General features: G+C 45.9%; 1 protein-coding gene across 1 annotated transcript in view; it reads right to left on the bottom strand.

The window, feature by feature from the left end:
• The window catches only part of slc50a1 (solute carrier family 50 member 1), a 214,583-nt gene that overhangs the window by 71,083 nt on the left and 134,797 nt on the right, over positions 1–8,703 (bottom strand). The window lies entirely within an intron of this gene.

Raw genomic sequence — 8,703 nt, 5'->3', positions numbered from 1 at the left:
CCTGAATATATACAGATGTGACGTAATGACGCAAAGACGGCGGAAGTTCGTATTTCCCACAGGAAGCTATCAGTACCACTCAAATTATAACACATTATTACACTTGGCTTACCGTTGTGAGTTGGGCTAAGGTAAGGAGATTGCTTTGAACACTGGCTAGTTATGTACTTGCTCAAAAATTTATATTGGATCATTTTTACCCAAAGAAGTTACGGACCACAGCTTTAAAAATGTGTGTAAATCTATTTGACCTGTTACTAGCCCAAGCCCCTTTTTTAGCTATAGGATACGTGGAAATTAAAGGGAACACACAGTTTCTGCCATTCCCATGTTAATCTTGAGTAGCTAGCTATAGAGTAGTATTGCATCCTTCATATCTCAGAAGAGTCTTTAGTTTGATCATATTTATAAAAGACAGATACGCTGTACCGATTCTTTTCTAAAACAGCCGAACTCATGGAGGCGTGCAGTGGGCGGAGCTAAGGAGTCACGAGTACACACCAGTGATGCGCGGGTCAATGTATAAACAACCCGCACCCGACCGACGTTTTCAACTAACCCGCCCGCAACTCGGACCGCAAAAAAAAAAGAAGAAAATATTGTACCCGACCCGCTTCCTGACCCGCATTTTTTAAAAGTAGTAAATGCTCATAGTAGCTCATTGGGCCATTGAGAAAATGTTTCAGGCCCTGACGTGGTGTGCTCAGAGGTGCAGCAGCGAGAGCAGGAAGTTCTTGAGGCGGCCCATCATTTTCCATTTCAGCTCCAGATGCATATTATTGATGAACGCGATGTTTATGTTTCGACCCGGCTTGAAGAATTCATCAGCCCACATTTGGAAAACATTTGGAAAAGTGTGAAAGCCCTTAGGAGCGCAAACTGTTATTTTTCTGAATGCTGTATGATATAGCCTAGTGTTATGTAATACAGGCTTGATTTATTCATTTATTTCGTTTAATTTTCTTAACAATTAAGATGCTGCATGTGTTTATCCAGTCTAATCGAAGTGTGCGTCTCTCCCCCGACTTTCCCAACAAAAATCCCACCCCCTCTCAGAAAATACATAAAACTGACTTTAAATGCGTTTAAAAGTAGCCTATTAAAATGGTACAATGGCATTGCTCAGTTCAACGTTTTGGGAAATCGGGCATTTTGTCCCGCGTCAGCATTTATTCAAAAGTTAATAACGCTCAACATTCAAAAGGTAAATAAGGATTTATTGACGATCCGACCGACCGTGACCCGAATATCATTAAAAATATTTTTGGATGACTCGTAACCGCGGGTGGCCGCGGGCACCCGCTCATTTTGGATCAACCCGCGCATCACTGGTACACACACACACACACAGTACATCCTGGCATTATACCTGGATAACTTTCAATTCACTGTTCGTGTTGTTTACATTATATGCACATGGCGATTGCCAACAAAACACAAACATTTGATGTAGTTTCACTCATCGGTTGCGGTTTCGAGTCATAACCACACTCTAAAAAAAATGGCACCAAAAATGGTTCTTGGCTCGTAATCATAGGGGAACCTTTTTTAGTGCTATATAGCACCAATTTTGGTGCTTCAGTGGTTCTTCAGCGGTTCTTCAGAGGTTCTTCACCGGTTCTTTGACTAAGGTGCTATATAGCACCTCTGAAGAACCTCTGAAGAACACACTTGCAGAGCTCTGTTGCTGCACTGGAAAAACTGCATCCACTGTTTCCTTAACGATTTAAGCTTAAAATGCAAAATAACAAGACAAATTAGGGATAGCAAATGTTATTTTCAAGCACAAACATAACAAAACATTTGAAGAAAAAAAAAAGTAATTTATACAGTATAAACTTGTGAAAATGAAAATATTAAATGCAATTATAAAGTGTTAAAATATTTGTTAAATAGTTTTATTCATCATATCATATTTATGTTGTTTTATTTTTGTAATGTGTTTTTGTTAAGTCATGTTATAATATTGTTTTGTAATAATAACTGCTTGTTATTTACAATGTTTACTATTAACTGTTTTCATTGTTTGTTTTGGTTTGTTTTTGTTTTTGAATTGTATTAAAACCAGACCAAAAATCCTAATAATCAAACTAAATCATAATAATTATTAATGTTAATACATGGATTTCTCGGCGACGTCATCACTGCTTGCGCACGCACCCGAGAGGCAGAAAGAAGAAACCTCTCGTGTTGTAGGTTAGTAGCGGCGTGTCTGTAAGTCAAAATGCCAAGGAGTTGCTGCGTGGTTAATTGTACCAACAGAGCCAGTGCTGGGTGCCTGATGTTTAACATACCTAGGGGGAAGCATGCGTTTGCCAAAAAATTATTTTTGTTATTGCAGGTACATTTTGATAGGTAGACGTACCCTGCCATGCATTTAAAATCAAGTTTTATTGAGTCAGCAGTTATATACAAACAATAAGGAAAGCTTCAATACTTAAGGTTGTTGCAGTAGCGGACCAGCTGAGCGATCTGTCTTTCTGCCTCCAGGATGCGCACGCACCCTGTAATGTTTGTAAACAGGAAACCCGTGTATAATAATATAGGGAGCCCAAAACAACAAACCATTTTTTAATTAATAGATAATAACAAATGAGATTTTTTTTTAGTGAAAGGAAATAGGAAATGTCCCCCGTTTCCATTTCAGAAATCACCTTATACTTTCATCAAAGTTACACAGGCATCATGGACGCTGGTAGGCCACATGATAATGACAACATGGCGAATGTAGTCTGGATTACATTCATACACACATTGATAACATATAAAACATACTTTTAAATCATGATGTAATCACTTATTCAAAATAAGTACCTACTCAAGAGAGTTTGTGATTTCAGACGCAGCCCATGTGTAACCTTTGGTTTGTTTATTGAGGTGTGTAAGGCACTCTTCTTTAAAAAAAACTGCAAAACGCAATTACATTGAGTGAAAAGATGTGCCTGAAATATACCACGGCACTGTGCACTATTAATTGTAAATAAGCTTTAAAACAATGTGGTGTTTCTACTTAATATATAATATATAATAGGCCTACTCAAATATAGTGAGTGACCTGAAATTGAAATGAATACAACATTTGAATGTTTTCATAAATTCATTCTTTGAGATTAAAGTTCTGAACTTGAGTATTAAAGTATCAGTTCAAAGATCTCTTATGATGGCCACCACAAGATGGAGACATTTTCTTTAAATATTACTGCAGACTGCAGTGAAGATTAATGTTAGTTATTTGCAACTTGTCTGATCACTGAATTAGGAAACTTGTGCTTTTTCACCAAATGAAGTATATAAAATACCCAAACAATATGTGTTAATGTAATGGGTATGGAGCATTTTCGACACGTTTAATATATAGAATTACACAAAAACTGTGTGCATCTTCCCCTTTAATTTTCTGACTGCAGCGTGTTTAATCTCAATTTCCTGTCTTTGCTCCTCCTCTTCCCATTCTGTGTTGTGTTTGAATGGGACAGGTAGGTTTCTGATAAGCTGTGATAAATCAAATTTCATCTTTGCCTTAAAAATCACTTTTATACTTACTTTCTTCTTATATGCTATTTTCATGTTTCCGCTTTAAGTTTGATTAATTTTCTATCATCTGAATTTGAAACGTGCCAATTGCATTGCACTTTTTTTACAGAAATGTTGAGGACGAAAGCATACATTGTATAAGGCTGTATTATATCTTTTTATGAGGTATGTTTTTTTTTTGTCATTCATGTTAAATCTTTCATTTATTGATTTATTCCTCTGATCCTCTCCTCTTCCCTTTCTGCATTGTGTTAACATAGGAGAGAAATGGCGAGGGCAAAGGAAAACATTGTATAAGACTGTTTTATCTCTTTATCAGAGTGTGTATATAAAACGTACTCGGTTACTCACGTAACCTCGGTTCCCTGAGAGAGGGAACGAGTATTGCGTATAGGGAAAACTCCTTTTCTCGAGAATATGAAGCAAAAACTTTATTCTATAAAGTGTCTATGTAAAACGCAGTGCCGCTGCACAGCCGATAGACCAGCGCGAGCTGCGCGCTGATTGGCTGTGCAGTGGGAACTGCATGAACCTATGGCGAGGCGGCAGAGAGAGCGAACCAATAGGGGTCGCTAGAATTCCCGCCGAACAAGGTCTCTAGAATTAGCATATCTGAGGCTATAAAAGAAATCAGGTTAAAAATCGACTGAAGCGATACCCTGAGAAGCACAAGCACGGCGCGTTACGCAATACTCGTTCCCTCTCTCAGGGAACCGAGGTTACGTGAGTAACCGAGTACGTTCCCTTTCGAGAGGTCTCTCGTATTGCGTATGGGAACCCAATTTAAAACGCTGTGCGTGCTTAACTGACCCAATGGCCTAAGGCACGTGAGATGGGTGACAGTGAGTCACAGGGGACCAACAAAGTGGGTCTCTTGAGAGGACAAAAAGAGTATATAGGCCGGATAGAATTGGGCCATATGATATAGAATTATGACCGGACATAGTCGGGCCTTATAGATATATAGTGTAACACATGCTATGAAAGTACCAACATGCTTGTGAGAACTTATCATGTATGAATAACAGGGAGACCAGACGCATCGGGTCTAGTTAATAACGATAGGCAATACCTATTAAATGGAGATAATCCCAGCTTGTAAAGTGGGGACTTCCAGTTTATAAAATCTGATAAAAGTGGACGGAGAGGCCCAGCCTGCCGCCGCACAGATATCTTCTAGCGGAATGCCACGTGACCATGCCCATGACGAGGCCATGCCTCTAGTAGAATGGGCTTTAATGCCTATAGGGCAAGTTAGGTCTTTAGATTTATAAGCCATAGAGATGGCGTCCACTATCCAGTGTGACAGTCTCTGCTTCGTGACAACATAACCTTTAGTGCAGCCACCGAAGCACACAAAGAGCTGTTCCGATTGCCTGAAAGGGGCGGAGCGCTCTATAAACAGTCTCAGCGCTCTGACTGGGCAGAGCAAATTCGCGTCCTTTTCGTCTTGCGACGCGGGCAGGGCCAAAAGAGAAATGACCTGTGCCCTAAAGGGAGTAGAAAGCACTTTAGGATCATAACCATGTCTAGGTTTGAGGACGACCCTGGAGTTGTTAGGCCCAAACTCAAGACAGGAAGCACTCGCGGAGAGTGCGTGTAAATCGCCCACTCGCTTGACTGAGGCAAGTGCCAGCAGAAAAGCGGTTTTCAGTGAGAGGTGCTTTAGGCTCACAGACTGAAGCGGTTCAAAGGTAGAGCCCTTCATAGCTTCTAACACTGTGGCAAGGTCCCATATAGGGACTGAGGGGGGGCGAGGCGGGTTCAGCCTTCTGGCCCCTTTAAGAAAGCGTACTATAAGTTCGCTTTTCCCCAGTGATTGTCCCACGACCTGAGCATGATAAGCTGCTATGGCGGCAACGTACACTTTGAGCGTGGAGGGGGAACGACCCGCGTCCATTAGCTCTTGAAGGAAGGCGAGCACTTCTGCCACCTCGCACGAGCGTGCGTCAAGGTTTCGTGCTGTAGACCAGTTAGAGAATACCGACCATTTCAGTGCATAGAGCTGCCTGGTTGTGGGTGCTCTAGCTTCAGAAATAGTATTTAGAACTCTTTCAGAAAGGTTCATGGGTATTGGTTGACGGGCCAAACGTGGAGAGCCCACAGTTCGGGGTGGGGATGCCAAATTTTCCCCTTCGCCTCAGCGGAATCGGCCATGGGGCTGTGTCTGACATGAGAGTCAGTTCAGAGACCCATATTTGATTCTTCCACAACGGGGCTATTAAGAGCACTGTGGAATTGGTTTCCCTGATCTTTTTGATGTCCTGTGGCAACATCGCGATCGGAGGAAAAGCATACAGAGGGAGACTGGGCCAGACATGGGTCAGCGCATCTCTGCGTTTGGAGAAAAATATTGGGCAGTGAGCATTGTCTTCTGAGGCGAAAAGGTCTACTTTCGCTTCGCCGAAGGTGCTCCATATCAACTGAATCGTTTGCGGGTGAAGAGACCACTCCCCGGGGGGAATACCGCCTCTGGATAACATATCCGGACCCTGATTCAGGATACCTGGCACGTGAGCCGCCCTCAGTGAGCTCAGGAAGTGCTCAGCCCATAAAAGGAGGTGATTCGCCATGGAATGAAGGGAGCGTGATTTCAGCCCGCCCTGGCGATTTATATAGGATACCACTGACATGTTGTCCGTTCGGACCAAGACATGGTGACCCTTTATGTACGGAAGGAAAGCTTTCAGCGATAGGATGACCGCTTTCATCTCTAGACAGTTTATGTGTAGCCTTTTCTCTGTATCTGCCCACTGGCCAGAGACTGGCTTGCCCCAACCTAGGTTGGACTCGTCTGTCGAGACCACTTTCCGTTTCGTAACTGTACCCATCATAACACCTGTTAGATACCAGGTGGTCGCCTTCCAAGGAGCCAGAGCTTTGACACAGCTGTGGTTCACTTTGATGCGAAACTGGCCTGATCGCCATGCGTGAGCCGGAACGCGGGAGTTTAGCCAGCGTTGGAGGGGACGCATGTGTAATAGACCCAGTTTGAGTACTGCTGATGCCGAGGCCATAAGACCTAGCATCCTCTGAAAACGTTTGAGAGGAACGCAAGCGCCAGCTTTGAATGACTTCGCCATGTTCTGAATAGAGAGGGCGCGCTGTGACGTAAGCTGCGCCCTCATCTGTATTGAGTCTATGACTGTACCCAGAAAATATATATTCTGGCTGGGAGACATTGAACTCTTGGCGGATGGTTGAGGAGCCAGGACTTGTGTATCGTCAACTGTGCCTCTGATTGGGCTATGACGAGCCAATCGTCGAGGTAGTTGAGTATCCGCATGCCTTTCAGCCTCAGCGGGGCTATGGCTGCGTCCATGCACTTCGTAAAAGTGCGGGGTGCCAGGGATAAACCGAATGGCAGGACTGTGTATTGATAAGCCTGACCCTCGAAGGCGAATCTCAAGAATGGCCTGTGACGGGGCACTATCTGAACGTGAAAGTATGCATCTTTCAGGTCGACCGTGAAAAACCAATCCCCCGGGCGAATGTGCGCGAGGATTTGTTTCACTGTCAGCATCTTGAACGAGTGCGTCATAAGCGCTTTGTTCAGATGTCTGAGGTCTAGGATGGGCCAGAGGCCGCCATCCTTTTTTGGAACGAGAAAGTAACGACTGTAAAAGCCTGACTCGCTTTGTGTCGGGTGCATGGTTTCCACCGCTCTCTTCTCTAACAGTTTCGATACCTCGGCGTGGAGCACGTGACTCACGCTGCCTTTCATTGAGGTCTCGACCACGGCGCGAAAGCGCGGGGGTCTGCGAGCAAACTGTAGCGAGTAACCTCATTTTATTATGTTCAACACCCAATCTGATATACCGGGGATGGCCTGCCAGGCCTGGGCCCGTGAAGCCAGGGGTTGAATTTGAATCGGGGGCGGGCAGCTTAGTGATAGGGACCCGGTAACCCGTTTGTTTTGTGCTTGCAACACTGTGGGGATAGTGTTTATGTTTGGCGGCGTGCACTGTGTAGTGGGCGCGCGCATTACATTTTTGGCACAGGAGAGCGTGTGAGGAACTGTGAGACTGAGAGAGTGTGGTGGGGGTCCAGCCGAAGCGGGACCTGGCCACCTTCTTTTCTCCCTTACTGCTAGGACGGCTTTGGTGGCTCGGGTCTCGACGCAGCTTTGGGTCGAGTTCCCCGGGACTCAGGCTGTCTGCCGCGGCTTGCAGAGCGTGAGCGCTGCCGATTCCTGGATCCCGAGCGTGGCCGAGAGGACGGCGGCGCCGTTTTAGCGGGTTGAGGGGGCGGTGCTTTGCGGCGGCCAGAGGAAGAGCTGGAGCGTTTGGGCAGAAAGTGCTTCATGGCTTGCGACGCTTTCTGAGCCTCAGTGAAACGCTCGGCGAAGCCAATGACCGCCGGACCGAACAAACCGGAGGAGGTAATGGGAGCATCCAGAAAGGAGGCTTTGTCCACGTCCTTCATGTCGGTGAGGTTCAGCCACAAGTGGCGCTCCACAACGGTCAGGTTGGCCATAGTCCTCCCGATAGCCTGCGCGTTAGATTTGGTTGCGCGTAGGGCTAAATCAGTGGCGCTGCGCAGGTCCCTCAAGATCTCAGAATCAGGAACAGACTCGTCCAGAAAGCGGAGAAGTTTGGCTTGATATACTTGAAGGACAGCCATGGTGTGGAGCGCCGAAGCAGCTTGGCCAGCAGAGGCGTATGCTCGACTGGCGAAAGCTGAGGTGGAGCGACATGGTTTGGAGGGGTGTTGAGCCCTGGTCTGCCATCCTCTGGAGGAGGGCGGACAGAGGTGCGCGGCGACCGCTTCTTCGAGGGGAGGAAAACCCTTGTATCCTTTTTCCTTAGCGCCGTCAACAGAGGAGAGCGCAGAGGAAAACGCGGACTTAGCACGCGACGAGTAGGGGGCTTTCCAAGCCTTCGTCATCACGTCGTGAACCTCCGGGAAGAAGGGGGCGGGCTTTTGAGGAGAGGAAAGGCGACGACTTTGAAGATACCACTCGTCCAGCCTACTCCGTGGTGCTTCAGTTGGGTGGGACCACTCGAGCCCGAGGTCCTCCACGGCCTTAGTGAGCACCATCTCCGTGTCAAAGCTGGCTTTAGCGTTAGTGGCAGTCTGCGTCGAAGCGGGCTCCGAGACAGAGTCTGACCACTCGCTGCCAGATGCAGCCAGTGAAAGGCTGTCCTCCCCCTCTTCTTCATCACCTAC

The sequence above is a fragment of the Gobio gobio genome (assembly GCF_949357685.1).
Source record: "Gobio gobio genome assembly, chromosome: 15".
Classification (NCBI taxonomy): Eukaryota; Metazoa; Chordata; class Actinopteri; order Cypriniformes; family Gobionidae; genus Gobio; species Gobio gobio.
The sequence above is the reverse complement of the archived record's forward strand: the minus strand, read 5'-3'. Positions and strand labels throughout refer to the sequence as shown.